This window comes from Acromyrmex echinatior, chromosome 12 (assembly GCF_024713525.1).
Source record: "Acromyrmex echinatior isolate Ae372 chromosome 12, ASM2471352v2, whole genome shotgun sequence".
NCBI classification, from domain to species: Eukaryota; Metazoa; Arthropoda; class Insecta; order Hymenoptera; family Formicidae; genus Acromyrmex; species Acromyrmex echinatior.
This window is the reverse complement of record NC_141863.1, coordinates 308,562-325,349: the sequence shown is the minus strand read 5'-3', so window position 1 is coordinate 325,349 and position 16,788 is coordinate 308,562. Positions and strand designations below refer to the sequence as shown.

Sequence of the window (16,788 nt, the reverse complement as noted above, 5' to 3'; positions counted from 1 at the left end):
ATGATGTATTCGAAACTGTCCACAATATAATCATAAATGTTTTTAAATACGTAAATACGTATTGTAATTGTAAATACGTAAATATGTATTGTAATTATAATTACATATTGTGTAATTATAAATACGTTTTCGTTTAAATAGCAAGTCTTAATTCTAAATCTGATATGAATTTATTTGTTTAAGTTTTAATACATAAAAATACATGTATGTACAGTTCAGATGAAACACATATGTAATAATATCACAATATATATAACTATAATTGAATGTGTATATTAAATTTACATAAAATTCCTATATTTATTGATATCGTCCTACAAATACTTATCTTAAATATTCAGAATGATCCTGAGGACGACTTGTGATATCTGAATTCGAAATGTAATAATTTTGAACTTTCAGCTCTGAAGTGGATTCAAATAGTTCGAACATACATTCAGTTCGAACTTGAGATTCGAACTGTCAAATTATCTGATATTCTCAATCGTCTCTTTCCAAGCACTAAATTAGATCCTAGAACTAGGATCATCAATTATAATTTTGTTATACATATATGTATTGTATATTACTATATATATGTGCAAATTATTTTTATTATTCTTATGGGATGTAGTAACGTCATCAAAAGGAATAAAGTATATTTGATGAAATGGTCCATAATTAATACATGGGGTCTAATTATGGATAATTGTCATTACTTTATTTAATTCAAATTAAAATGGTAACGAAATGGAATAAAATCCTCCATAATGTAATCTTTATAATCAATCATGACTATTAAATATTTTTTTAATTTGATTAATTTGATTATTAATTTGATTGTTTGATATTATCCTGGATAAAAAAAGAAATTTTTTTTAAAGAGTGATCTACAACTAGTGCCCAAGTAACACAGCAGCGCTTTGTTAACGCTTTGTAAGCGCTGTGTGTTACTTGGGTGGTTTTATCCTACTTTATATGAATAACTTTATTGATATGTAATACAAAAACTTTATTATTTTTTAAAAATTATTAAAAATTATTTAAAAATTATTTTAATTAAATTTCGATCAGAATAACATTTTTAAATAAAAAATAAGAAGGCTTTGTAAATCGCATATCGAAAATTGTACCAAACCATTTCTTTCAGTATAGACATTTTATTTTTGTAGAAGGATTAAAATATAAAGTATAACAAAAGAGAAAGAGAGAGAAGAACCTTTTTCACGTTTTTTTTATATATAGCAGAATAATTCTTTGCAAATATGTTTCTTGCAACTTTTCTATAACAAAAAATCAATTATTCTTTTTTCTTAAATCTTCTAATTCTTTTCGCGAAATTGTTCTCTCTTTCCACCTCTCTCTGTTAATGCTATTGACCTATACGACGCGAAGTGGTGCTTAATATAAAAGCACGTCGGGTGGTTTCCGAATTATTAATTATAATGAACAACAATCGAGTGACGCCAGGCCGCGGCCGGCGGGCCGCATTTATCTTAATGACGTCACGACGTGATGCACGAGCGGTTGAAATGTTAAGTAACGATATTAATAAATAGTAGAGTCCATGCGTGCAACGTGCGGCGCAATTGGGGGCCGCGGGAGCGCAACCCCTCATAGCCGCGAGTCCAGGGGCGGTGGAACCACGCACTCACGCACGCGCGCGCCCGTGCGTAAGCTCGTATGAGTGCACCCCGGACGAGAGAGAGGGTGCTGTGAATTATGAGCGCTCTGTGATATCGATGCATCAATTTGACTAAACGAAGGATTAATTTAATAACAAGTCAGCGGATGAGTCGTCGGATGATGTATAGAAGGGGGGATGGAAGAGACTCGTTTCGAGAGAGGACAGGGGATATATGGACCCACGTCGTGTTCTTTGTACCGCCCACTTATGGTGTTGCTTGATACTCTGTAAACACGATGGAGAAGAGAGATTGGGAAAGAGAGGGTTGCAAGGGGGAAAAACGCGAGTGCTCATATGGTGAAATTCCACGTCCTCTCTTTTCGGATCTGCAATGAGATTTTTGATATTCTATTCGAGATCTGTCATACAATTAATATATATAATTAAATATGACATGTATAATTATATTTAGTCTATACTAAGCTTTTATTAAGCTTTAATTAGGTTTTTTAGGTTTAAGTGCCTTCAACTGTTACCTTCTAAGTATATCAGGCTTCGTTCAAGCTTCTCTTTACCATTGAATAAGAATAATTTATTATATTGTTTTCAGTTTGCGTATTTAGACGTCAAGTTTTGTTGAATTTCAGTGCAATGACTAGATGCGATGTTGATCGCATCGGAGCAATTCGTATTTTATGTTACGTTAAAGAGTTCATGCTTGTATGTCACATCGAAAGTTAACCCTTTCAAGACGGGCGGCATGTTCGGTACCCTTATCGCTTATGGCATCTAGTCACATCACCCGATAAAGAATCGATCAATCCCCGAGATGTCGATTATTAAGTGACGCATGCATCGCGCGTAATCGATCCGATACACTCAGATCATAATGGCCGCTCTGATTGTCTCGTCGACAGCACGTGTCTCGCCTCGCGCTGAATAGTTTTTTATCGCACTACGGCATCGTTGAGATCCTTTCCGCATCTACTGTGAAATACGTTCGCCCGCATTTGAGGTCTGTTTAAATAAAGTTTGGAAAGCAGGGAAAATCTCATTTTTCTCGACCAAGTGCCCTCGAAGCATACCGCTTCGAATTCGGGAACACTTGGAACAGTGATCGCATGGCCGTGCCACCAAATTCATCCTGCATGCAGCAAGATCGCCAACATTTCTTTGGTCATTATGTTATAATTATGATATAAAGTTAATCAAATGTTATTTTAATATAAACAGATTCAAAATATGTATATATTATAATAAAATTATGAATTATCTATTAACGATGAAATTATAGAGTGAAAAATTTCGAAATTTTGACAGATTTTAACAGTATTTTTCTGTAAAAAATTATCTTACATATTGGACATACAGAATACCTCAAATCTATTAAAAGAATTTCGGGTAGTTCAATGTAACTTTGGAATTCAAAGAGCTTGCTCATAAAATAAATATTGTTTTATTTGTTTGAAATGGCTTATTGTTTTATATATGTTTATAAAGTCAATCAATATCGTTATGTGACTTGAAAATAAAAGACAAATAGATTTAACTTAAATAATAATAAATATTAATATGATTTATGTAAAATCTCTTTGCTTTTTATTTCTAATGATAAGTCAAGTAGCGATTGATTAACTTTATAAATATTTATATAATTTGTACTTTCCTTTCAATGCCTAATGCAAAGCAAAGGCTTATATTTTTGTCTCTTTATGAAAATAAAAACCTGTTTTTATGAAGGCAAACAGAATACAAGTACGCAATGAAAAACCCTCGGAGCTCTTCTTCTCTAATAATACAAGGAATCGAGCGCTCATGCAATTCACTCTGAAACGTTTCGCCAATACGCGGAACAGCGGGTGGTGCAGAAGTAGCGACAGCAGCAGTAGTAGCAGCAGCACGAGAGGAGGGTTGGAAATCACTTTCATCGCGACGTAATGTTACTAAGCGACAACTTCTCTCGCACCCTCTATCTGTCATGCCAATTAACCAGCCCTCTCTCCAGTCGTCGTCTCTTACAGGCCACTGTCTCTCTTTCTCCCTCCCTCCCCCTCCCCTCTCTCTCCGGGAGAAGCTATCGGCCGGGATTTATGCGACCCTTCAGAGCAATATATTTTTCACGATTACGATACTTCTCGGGTCAATGGATTATGTGATATTCCGAGTACGGGGCGCATCTCAAGGTGCAGCGGGAGAAACTTTTAATGAGGAGCATTAGTCGTCGAGATCCGTTCAAAATGGTGCAAAACTTGCGAGTGAGAAATACGGTTAAGAGGTGCCTTTTGCATTAAAATGGAAATGCGAGACATGCAGTTATTCAAATGTGTTAAATCGCGTGTTCTTCAGAAATACTTGTATTTTACAATTTTCTCAATTTTTAAGTACATGGATATATATTGTTTCATTATTTAATTTATTAGTATGAACTATTACTTAGAATACTGTTTTAAAATATCTACTGAATTTTGTTATTCTTAGCTTCATAATATAAAACCATTTCGGTAATTGATTACAGACTAAACAACATCAATATTAACGTATTCATAGTAAGTAAACTAAATTTGAGTCAAATTTAGTAGGTACGTTTTCTCTTCTCGAATTAAGGTGGTTCTTTAGTAAAGTGCCAAAAATTTGAGGTGCCTCACCAGGATCTATCTAAAATTACAAATATCTGCATAATTAGGATAAAATAAAACTACGTGTATATCTTAATAAAATAGTATGGAACATACAATAGTAAAATAAGAGCATTTCGTTGAATAAAAACAAGATGAGATTATGTTTACTTTTCGAGGTTAACTTTATATGCAAGTTTATGCACACGTAAATACCTTTCCAGAATAGCCGTTGATCTATTACTTTTTTGTGACCATTAAATTCGTAATTTATTAAATTATTATAATCTCGTTTTTGAGAAAAGTCTGATTAAGATTTGTGTATAGTTAGTCGAAGAAACGTCTGCAAGCCTTATCTGTTACTAAGTTATACGTGAAAGATTGCATTTTCAATATTTTTTTTCTCTCTTATTTCATCGTTCATCTAGAATTTTGCACACGTCAATTTCGGTACTTCAATTTCATTATATAAAAAAATTAGACATTTCTGTGATAACTCGATTTACTAAAGAATCACTTTAAATTATTTAACTTCATTGTTTTATTTAATTAAATTAACAATGTATGTATTGAGTAGGAACATTTCTATAAAAATGATTAAAAATAACTCAAATTATATATGAATTTAAGTTAAGGGACGTCTATAAAATGACGTTGCGGATTGTCTTGCAATAACGAATAAATTCTCTTCGAGTAAATTTTCTCATGCGTGGGTAGCCTTTAAGTATCATACTGTGATTTCAGAAAAATGCAACACCACCAAGGAACAATATCGAGGGTGTAGAATGACGAATTAATCGCCTAGGAATCAGCAATCTCGTCGTAGCCGCCATAAGGCGCGGGATAAAGTACACTCTCGCACCCCGATGATGACGCAGGAAAAAAAGATACAGGAAGCCATGATAGCAAAGATAAAGGAGCGAAGGGGAATAAGAGTGAGTGCCAAGAGTGAACAGAAGAAGAGAGGAAGAGAAAGGGAGGGACGAGAACAAGTCAGTGGCGTAAAAAGGCAGGAGAACGATGGCAGAAGATCGTAAAGTAAGTTCGTGGCGTGGATGGCCACCTCGGGCTCTCCTAATGGACAATAACCGCGATATATCGCCTCCTACAAGACCTTCTCTGGCAACTGAATGACTACTTCCGTTCCTATATCGCGACTTTAAACACAACTATGAATGCGCTGGCTCTTGTGCAATTATGTTATGCATCATTTTGGCATCGTCGCTCGACAGAACTTCGTTTTTGGAGTATGATTTTGGAGGCACATTTTGTAAAGAATCCGCGAATTAAGAATTCATGAAAGTTCGTTCTATAATGTTAAGAAATTTTATAATAATTTCCGCAATCAGGTCTTAATTTAGAAGTGAAAAAATATTTTAACATTTTCTTTCTTTCTTTTTTTTGTTTCTTGTTTAATTTATTATTCGATTGTTCAAAATATACGAATCTTTAATCTACTCAATTTTAATTGAAGTTTATTACGAGATATTTACTTTTTTTTTAGTAATATTTTGTTACGTCAGCGTTTTTCATAAACTTCTAATCGAGTATATTTCTTTTTATTGACAGATATGAAAGCCGTTAATGAAAGCTTCGTTTTGCGGATTTTACCTCGACATAAAACAAAATTATGCAGAATTGGTCGTATGCTGCGTTTCATGAACGTCGGTCGGAAGACGTCGCGACGCTCACGCGCAATCGCAAACGCAACGCTGACAATACGATCGTTTGAAATTCAGTTAAAGGGCGTCCCTTCAATTACGGGGGCGTCGGACGCCGGCGCCAGCGCCGGCCGCATCAATAAAAGATAGACACGGCACACGAGACCGCATCTCGCTGATGCTGCATTAGCAGTTCGCGTCAAATCGATTAGCACGATTAATAACAGCAAACTATGGCGATCTTCGGTAAGGGGAAGGAATGAGCGCCCCCTTCCCTTTCATTAAATCCCCTTAAATGCGACGTGATTTCTAGATGACTTTTTTCCTTGGGATCATGTTCTTGCTTGCGTTCATTTTTCTCGAGTAAAGTTGATTGATGGTAAGGGTAAAATATATATATATATATATATATATATATACATATGTATGTATAAAAAATACAAATTACACAAAAATATACAAAGTGTCCCGAAAGTTTTTGCCAATCGCTTGTATGTATTATAGATAGAGCGGACTAAATCGAGTCGAAAATTGCCAAATATTGATCTTGAATAATTTTTTACTCAAATATCATCAACTTCACAGAAAAACTGCAAGAGACAAAAATCATTTATTTTCTTCTCATAGAACTTTAAGAATTTTAAAAATATAATACAGATTTAGGGGGCTATTTTAGAGTCAGCGCGGTAAGAAGTGCGCAATCTACACTTATATAATCATTAATAGTATAATGTGTATTAAATGATGTTAGTTTGAACATTTCGGCTATCAGTTTTAGCCATCTTCAGCAAATACATTAATTAATACATTAACAAAGAATATCTTCTATCCAATCGGAAAGTGAGAAAAGCACAAAGAGTTGCCTATCTTCTTGGTTAACAAGTGATTACATTCTTAGATGTGAAACAATTAAGAACATTTGATATACTATCTTGACAATTTTTAAGTTTTATCCTATGTTTTATATAAATCTTTTTCATTTACTCCATATTGTAATATATTTAACTACAGTGTTATATGGGATTAAAAACGCAATCACTTCAAGACCAACAATTAACAATTTTTAGTAATTAATATCTTGTTAACTATTGCGAAAATTGCAAAATAGTAGAGGATTTTTTGAATTAGTTTAGTCTGCTCTATCTACACAAAAGCGATTGCCAAAAACTTTTGGGACACCCTATATACATATATGTAAAATATAAAATATATAAATAAAAATTAAATAAAAATATAAATATTCTATTCTATGAGAAATAATGCAAAATATTAGAAACTTGTAGCATATTGAAAGATCTAGCTAATCAAAAGAATAGATGAAACTCAACATTTTTGATACAAAGCATCTTTCTGGATAAGATAATTGCGTTTTTTCATCCTATAATTATGTATGAGATAAGTTCTTTGAATTTTAAGCAAGTTTCACCGCATCTACGCTCGCTATCTAACGAGTAGAGAAAATTCGCGATGCCATACGAAAGGAATTTGAAGGAAGAAATACCCGCGTGGCGTTTCGTTTGTAAATCGAAAGGACGCGATATCGACGGAGAATAGAGGATCCATCCATTGCCTTTGGCAACTGATGTACGACGAAAAAAAGCTCGTAAAAAAAGGTGAATCAATCATAAAGTTAGCCTTTTATTCCGCAAAAGAACGGATAGAACAGCGCATTCGCGGAATGGGAGATGTGCGAGGGGATGATGCTCGCAGAATTGGAGAGGAAAGGGGCGGAATATAAAGTTACGTCACACGTTTATTTCATTCCCGTCGATCCAATAAAAGTCCCAATAATAATTTCGGATGTTTTCCGATGCAACATGTTTGATTTAGTGTCGGACATTTTGTGATCGCATATCTGCCTCGTAAATCTCGCCGCGGTGGCGCCACTGCATAAAAATATCAAACGTCGATGTGTCCCGCGTTCAACCCCAATCCCAGGCGGTAAAATATTGCCCGCGATTCCGCGCGACGGAAATAGCCTTTCATGCCCCGCCGCCTGATAATTCCAGAATTTCGCAGATTTATACCCGAGAGAGACCATGGAAGATACGCGCCCGCGCTCGATCGCGCCCGTTATTATTAATCGCCGCGCGTAACGATAAAGTGGGACGTTTAATTTTTAAAAATGGTCCCTAACGAATATCGCCACGCTGGCCACCGGTCTGCCGCGCGGTCGTCCGGCCATGCTGTCCGGAAAAATATACGTCAAGATTATGCCGGCCGATTCGAGTATAATGTCGCGATCGAACAACCGATCTACATCGTGATTGAGAATAAAAAAAGGTTAACAAAAAAATAGTAAGCAAGGAAAATACAATCATGTCATTTTGTACGACGTGATTTTGATGGCGGACGTATATCAGTGCTGTGATGGTTGTGATCGGAGATTCCGATGCGCATAATGGCGGTCGGTTGTAGCAGTTGCTTGTAGAGTATATTCTACTGGGAGCAGTAATTGCACCGTTTCACATAAACCTTTAGGAACGGCGTGAAAGTTGATTTGCATGATTGACATTTTGCAATTAATATATAGCTTTTTCGGAAAATATAATTACTTTACGAAAAAACTACATATTAACTGCAGGATGTCGATCACGTAAATCGCTCTTGTTGCAAATCAACTTTCATCTCGTTCCTAAATATTTTCCTGGCTTACTATTTTTTATTACCTTTTTTTTATTTTCTACCACGATGTAACCCGATCGATCGTTCGATTGCGATATACTGGGTCGACATAATCATGACGTTTATTTTTTTGGATGGAAAGCATGGCAGGATCACCGGCGCGGTGGATTGATATATACATATATCACTGATATATATTTTCTATGTATGTATTTTATTTCTTCTTTCATGTTTCCTATCTTATATGACATATAAAATAATAAATAGAGTTCTGTTCTGAATTTGATCGCGAATTATAGATTATTTAAAGTGGACTTAACATAGTATAAGTTAGAATGAAATAGTATATGTAACACAGTATATATATCCATCTTTTTTTACTTTTATTTTGATAAAATTACTTGTAACCAGACTCTATTATAAAGTCTCTAGCACGGACTAATGCCAAGAATAAAATTATCTGCACAACTTTCAATTCTGTCTATTCTATAGAGTATCATACTATCGCCTTTTATTTAACTCTATATAACAAAAATGATGCTCTTCTTTTTTGCCATATTTTTCGCCATTACCAGGATTGCAATTGAATTATATTGATTAATTGTGCATTCGAGATGAATCGGTGCAGTTGCGTAACGAGATGAGGTACCATCACGTCTCTCAATAATAAATTCTAGTCATCCTTTTTTAAGCATTCTACGATGAGCGCTTGATTAATAGTCGTGATTGCTTAACGACCTCGTGATGACCATCGATTTTATCATTAGAAGATACCGCGGTGTCTTATTCACCCCGCTGTCATAATTGTCCCCATTCATCTTATGCACTCTTCTCTAACGAACTTTCATTATCCAGCCTCTATCGTCGTGTATTTCGCGCAAAATGTATGTCTTCTCATTTTTTATTTCCTGCATAGCATAAAAAACAGGTAAAATATAAAGGAAAGTATTAGCAACACAGCATGTTGATAAGAACGAATAAAACACACCGACTTTATTACACAGTCAAATTGATTACTTAGATATCACTATTTTGGCTGTAACATTTACAGCTTTCATAAATCAAAAATGTGCTCTCAGAAAAATTTAGTTACTCCAAGCTTGAATAAACAAAGCATGAAACTTCTCAATTTCTCCGATGGAATTTATCGATATTAACTCCGGTATATACGTCGCACTATCAAAAACTTAATTTATTAAGGGGGAATCTCATTTAAAAAAAAAAATCGATTTTTCAAAAGTTGTCTTAATCGATAGTAGCACTCCCCGAGAATGTTTTCTTAAAATATTAGATCGACATTCGAAATATTTTGTGAGTTACAGCCTCGAGAATGTCATAGGTCGTGCATGTATTCGAGCGCGCAGCGGGAGCCAGCAGAGCGTTTCTCCTTCTTAGTGATTCTCTCTGTAAAATTTTCTTAGTATTGAATAAATGTGAGTCTGTATTTATAATTGTGAGTTGAATGTTAGAGGACAACCATTAGTGAGATTTTTGAAATGTGCTTCGTTTTGTTGTGAATGGTCAGTCGAGCTCTAGTTTTCGGTGAGTGAAGACGTTTCTGAAATTTTTATTTTGATAAAATAATGTACCCGAAATATTATGGACTGGTTATTCAGAAATATAAATTCTATATAGAAGATATGAAGTAAGCAATAAAAGCAACATTGGACCATTTAATTTCCACGAATGAGAAGTCAAATCATGAAAATTGTCCGCCCGGAGCAGACCGCTAGTGTAAGTAACGCAAGGCTGAGGCGGCTGATGAAATAGAAACTTATGAGCACCCCTCTTTACTTCATCCAGATGTCGTTGAACAATTACATCCAATATATGAAAATTTGTCAAATGATGATCTTCTGACAAGATGCTTAGGCGGACACACACAAAATTCTAATGAGAATTTCAACTCTACTGTATGGCGTCTAGCCCCTAAGCATTTAAATTCGGGCGCGAAAATAGTGAAAATGATCATCGCTGCATGCATCTTCAATGAAGGATATAACAGTATATTAAAAATAATGAACCTTGGATATAAAAATTGAATTGCAAACCAAAAATTTTGCTAGAATGCACGACAAGCAGCGACTTGTGGGGCAGCGGCGCCGCAGCTTAAACAGTTCAAAGGAGGTTCGATTAGCTCGAAACATTAGAATTAAAAACGAGTTTTCATTCAAAACGAGTTTCAAAACGAGGAAACTGAAGATTTATTATATGGGCATTGATAACTTACAGCAATCACAGACTAATCTAGAATAGATTCCAGATTAGCCTGTGATTGCTATAAGTTATCAATGATTAGTAATTTTGTGTTCCGAAAACTTTAAATGCATTTTTCTCGAAACCGTGTTTTTCGAATTTGTATATACGATAACAAAAAATCAACCGATTGAATCCTTCCTGGTCTTATTTTGTAGATAATTAGTGCCTCTTCTATGTGAATTAAAATAATTTTGAAAAATATTAAATTATACTATTTTTTTTTTAAAGGAAGTGTCGAATTTTTTTTTATGAAAATCGTAAATTTTTTTTCAAAGTCATGTAGATTTTTCAATTTTTACTTTTCTTTCAATTTTTTTAGTTCAATTAGAAGATATTAATATAAAAATAAAGCACAAATTTGGTTTTTTGTTTCAGACAAAAATTATGACCGCTAGAGTGTACATAAAACAACAATGAAACAGACTTATAATCATACCTCCATTTTTATAACAAAACATCATTATTATTTAACAAAAAAATTATTTTTTTATGGTTGAAATGTATAATAAAACGTTCTTAAAATTTGAAAGCGGTTGGTTTTATGTTATTCGAGAAAAAAATTTTTTAAAATCATGTACTTTTGGCTCTCCTAAATGAAATTCCTCCCTTAAGGCCCGGTTGCAACGTTACTTTGATTTTAAATGAAACTTATCTCTCTCTATCTCATTTTAAAACAAAAAAAAACAGGGACAAAGAGTTTTAAGCCTCGCTTAAAATTAAAATAACGTTCATGCAACCGGGCCTAAGTATTGTTTACTATGTTTATAGTATTATGTTTATAGTAATTATATCAGTAAAAACTTTGTATTGTTTATTATGAAAAAAATATTGGAAATCCGAAATATTTATTTTTCATATTAAAAAATAAATTTTTTGAAATCCTTGCATTCTTGCCGTATATTCCATACAGATGAGATATATTTGTGGAGGGGGGGGAATCATGTACGGCTCATGGAAAATTTACAAATAATGCATAAATAAGACGTATAATGACACAATAACTTATAAAATGTGTTTATAAAGTTTTATTAAGAAATAAGAATGATAAATATGTATATGAAGTAATAAATAATAATTGCAATCTTCCTATATATATTACAAGTGTTATAACATGAGATACATATTTCATATAATGCGTTTATTGCACTTAGTGCACTGAATTCAATCTGCGCACTTTGTATGCTTTGGACATAAATCGCTCGCTAAAAATATCGTGTATCCCAAACATGTGGGATACAAGACAACAAACTAAACGAAGAATACAAAAGCAAAGTACTTGTATTTTGCTACACAACATGCTTTATTATTTCACTACACGAAATAATCACTAAGTCTTTTACACGCCCTACAGTAATCATTTTATATAGATTATAATTTATGACGGCGTTACTTATTATAGTGACAAATCGATTCAACTGACAATAATTTCATTAATATCAATAAGAAGCTGAAACCATAATACAATACTAATATAACATAAAGGCATGTAACAGGGTAGGTGCAGGAAAATTACCCCCACTCCTTCTATTTTTTCTAACTTTTACGGCATAAATCACAGCGCGGGATATTTGCCGAAGTTATGTCGGTCCCTAATGTCGGTCCATGTTCATATCATATGGTAGCAGAAGATAGGTGAAACAACTTAAGGAATGTGCAGTAATCGATTTGGTTATAGTCAATCAGAATGCAAAAAGTAATAAGACAAAATTAGATTGGATAGAATTGAATTTAGGACAAAATTTGATTTGCTGGTCAATTACCGGTACGTGCATCGCGTTTCGCCTGTATTCTTTTATCATGATCATACTTACAATTAGTTGAAGACATGAACGCGGATTCGCGCAAAGATCAGTGAGTGTCGAATCTCGCGATGTGCAATTGACAAAAGCGTAAGCCTCTACCGCTTAGACATTCAATGTTTCTCGTCATATCGACAAATGTATTAGTCTTTTATGTCGAGTTAGGAACAATGAGAATCAAGTCTCGAAATAATGACGCTCCGGCGAGAAAAGGATCGACTGGACGCGGATTATTGAATTGGTACAACGAATGGAGCGCGCACTCCCATCGGAATATTAAAATAATCTGCCATTACTTTAATAAATCTGTCCCTCCATTTTCTGGCGCTCCATTCCTCGGCTGCCTCTCTTCATCCACCCCCTTCGTTCCTCTCCTTCTTTTCTGCTCACCCTGTCGCCCTCCTCGAGGGCCGCCGCCTTCTCGGGCTCTTCTCGAGCGCGAGAGCACTCGAGGCAGGCAGTCGCAGATGTCACTGTACCCCTAATGAGCGCGCTATTTTTCACGAGTATTTTTATCCCGTTTATTGGCTGCCCGCTTCACAAACTGTCGGCTGGATATTAATCATTCGGCTCTTACAACTCTGGTTTTATTTCTTCTAAGGATAAAGAATGGCGGAGGGGCGGCGAGGAAAATCTCGAAGGGGACGAGGGCACTCTTCTCCTGCTTTCTCGCTCACGCCGTTCCTTCATTAATGTTATTAAACCGGCTTCCATGGACGCCATCTCGCCCCGTTACGCGTCGTGACTCCACTTCACAATTTACGGTAGACTTTTCGCCAATATGATGCATCACGAAGAATTACAGAATCTCATAGTTGTTACATGAGTTGTGAAGGATTTTGCATGTACTTGCAACTTTATGTAAATAAATTCATTGATGTTATTAATGAGATCAAAATGCGTAATTTGATTATGATAATCCAAATATTCCAAATATCGCCAACTATCATTAAGTATTTTTTTGTTACTACAATATACAATATACTAGCATAATACTTCAATTGATTAAGTTTGCGTTTACCATTTAATATTTCTTCAACTCTATTGTTAGTACTTTTTTATTTATCCTTTTTCTAACACTGAAAGATCTATAAATTTTGACAATACATATCTTATACATTTATTGTTTGTTATATTTGTCTGTGTACATTTATCTACTAAATACACTAATTATTTTTTTTCTTTACATGGAAAACAACTTTGAAGATGACGTTAAAATTAGTATTTCTTAATTTATGTAGAGTAAGATAGAGCTAAAAAACTACATTATCTAATCTTATTTTTACGTCTATGACTGGTGAAAGTATCCTCAGAGTTGTTTTATGAACATGCATACTCATGGCGTGGCCACTGTAATTTTTCGCTTTTCTAATATTATATCTTCAAGATCGTATATAATGTCCAAAAAAAGATTTAATACTATTTCAGTTTTAATACTATTTCTGTTATTATATTTTGCTGCAAATTCTCAAAAAATTGGCTAATAGTTCTACGAAAAATAAGTTTTTAATTTTTGTTCGATTTTAGTATAAAGTCTACTGCAACACCTTCCAATTTTGCATCTATTTTAATGTAAAAGGATTTTTGATTTCATTTAGTATAAATTCGGAGATTTTTACCGATCTGCAATGTGTCGACAATTTGGTTATTCCAGCATCTACTTAACATGATTAGTTTTGTTTTTAGTTCCTTACTAATAAACATACTTAAAACGATTACTCTTGTTTTTAGTTCCTTACTAAATGTATAAACCAATTAAGATAAAGAATTTTACAACATTTGCAAAACTGTTTTCTCTATTGGACGCTGCTATTCTGTTTATAGTACATATATGTATATAATAAAAATATACTAATCATATATATTAATACATGATATAAGAAAACAATTGAAAGAAAATCAGAAAAAAAGTATAGGAAATGCAAGCAATGAATCCAATCATTCTTCGAAAATTCCACGTTTATTCAACTTGACAATGATTACAACAAACACATTTTAATAATAAAATTATAATGATGAATGAATCATTGAAAGGAATATCACGCGTCGAAAATAATGCGTTCGATGAATAATACATTCAATGATAATGAAGAGAGAGCATATTGATTTCATATATAGAAATACAATATCGATCTTGTATAACTAGAAAGACGCATCTTATTTCTTGAAGAGAAAAGAAGGTTTATGTTTTCCTTACTTGCATAATAATCTCGATGTTTCAATGTACTCGTATACAATTTTAATCTTAAAGTGTGTTGTTTTGTAATCTCCAATTGTTTCCACATATGTTTAAATCGATCCCGTTGCTAAAAAAAAAAATAAAATAATAAGCTATAAATAGTCTATAAATTTTAATTTGTAAAATAACAATCATAAAACGTTGAAGATAATGATTGAATGATTTTATATATATATATATATATATTGTATAATATATATATAATATTTATTATATTATCAATTAGTGTGCACTATATAAAGAGCACATTAAAAGAAAAGATTGGCTGAATATGGCTGTTTTTTAATTGGCTGCAATAGATAATTTTTTATTGCGTTAGCTTATCGAAATCTGTATACTGAAATTGCGAATTGGCTAACGCAACTAAAAATTGGCTGCTACAACCAACAATTGGTTGCTGCAGCAACTAATCTTTTCTTTCAGTGCAGATTTTATTCAAAATTTCATTTTTTTAATTAGAAATGATATAATATTCAATGTTGAAAGACTTACATTATAAGTTACTCCGGAATATTCAAAAACCATTTTTTATTGTCACAATTTATATGCTGAAAAAATCTAGATATTTGAAATTCATTGTATCCTTTAACTATAGAAACATAAAATGCATTTGTTTAATATTTTTAGCAATTGTTTAACAATTTTGTTTAACATTTTACATCCTACTAATTTACATATTGCTACTTTCTGTAAAGCGCATAGTTTTCATCTGGCTGTTTTTCTTGTTTTCTTAAAATTATAAATTTTGGAGACGAAACGCATTTTGAAAGTCTGCTCTTCATGTATAATTATGTAATATAATCGGGTTCAAATTTCAGAAAAGATTAGGAACTCTCATTTATTTCCATTTTATCGCAAATATTTTATTACATATAAAAGTTATTCAAGTTAATCGCTTTAATATATATAAAAATAATGATATTAATTAAGCATAATTAGGATTGTGCTATTTTTTACTATATATACATAGATACACAATGTAAAATTTATATAAATTTTTTATATCTAATTGTTTACATACTAAGTTGAACAACATTCTGCTCAATTTTGAATTAAATTATAAAGTTTATTAAGAATCCTGTTAAATAAAATTATAAAGTTTATTAAGCATCTAAAGATGATCAGTCAAAAGCAAATTTTTGTGATTGTCAATAAGTGGACTTGGAGATAACTGAAGAACGATTACATTACCGACTGTTTTGACTGTATCAATAAAAGATAACACGTTTGTTATCCTCAGTACAATCAAAATATGGTCGGTAACATCATTAGTTATCCCCGTCTTTATTGAAAGAACATTGAGATATAAAATATGTACCTATATAATATCATATAAAAACATATTAAAATTCTTGAGACATTTTATGGAACTATTAGAAAGACTAGATGTAACATCTTTAAAATGTCTTATATCCTAATTTATAATGTTTATAGACTTTATTAACCTTATAATTTAAAATCTAAACTATGTATAGAATTTTGGCAAAGGAAAAATTATCTTAGTTTATGTCAGAAATACGTCATTTTAAGGACAAAGATTCTGGGACACTGTATACGCACACGCACACGCACACGCATACGCACATAAATAAGGGTGTCCCATTTTAAATAATGCATTAAGATTTTTCGAAAATTGTAGATACAGAAAAATGTTTTAAACAAAAGTTGTATGATTCGAAGGGGGACATAAGAAGGTACCATTGATTTGATCTTGGGTGACGTCGCCAAGATCAAGTCAAGGTCACATCGATTTTTTTAAATGGAATAACAACAAAATTGTAATAATCATTATAATTTGAATAATTCACCAAATAATTATTGTCAAAACAACTTTACTCAACCTTATCAAAGTTTAAACTACCAAGGTCAAGCGAAAAGTTTAACGCCGATCTTCGAGTCGCGCAAATCCAGTTCACCTGATAGAACCGGAATTCAAACATATATATTCAGAGCGAATTCCCGAAATGTTATCACCATTCCCTTC

General features: G+C 33.0%; 1 protein-coding gene and 1 pseudogene across 2 annotated transcripts in view; one reads left to right on the top strand and one right to left on the bottom strand.

Moving 5' to 3' along the window:
- Positions 1–14,883, top strand: part of LOC147907700 (uncharacterized) — a 28,199-nt pseudogene extending 13,316 nt beyond the window's left edge. Inside the window, exon 2 of the transcript XR_015546901.1 lies at positions 4,966–14,883. The product of XR_015546901.1 is annotated as an uncharacterized LOC147907700 (transcript). The remainder of the gene's footprint in view (positions 1–4,965) is intronic.
- LOC147907698 (odorant receptor 4-like) overlaps positions 1–16,788 on the bottom strand; it is a 43,983-nt gene that overhangs the window by 3,789 nt on the left and 23,406 nt on the right. The gene's annotated exons all lie outside the window — the stretch shown is intronic.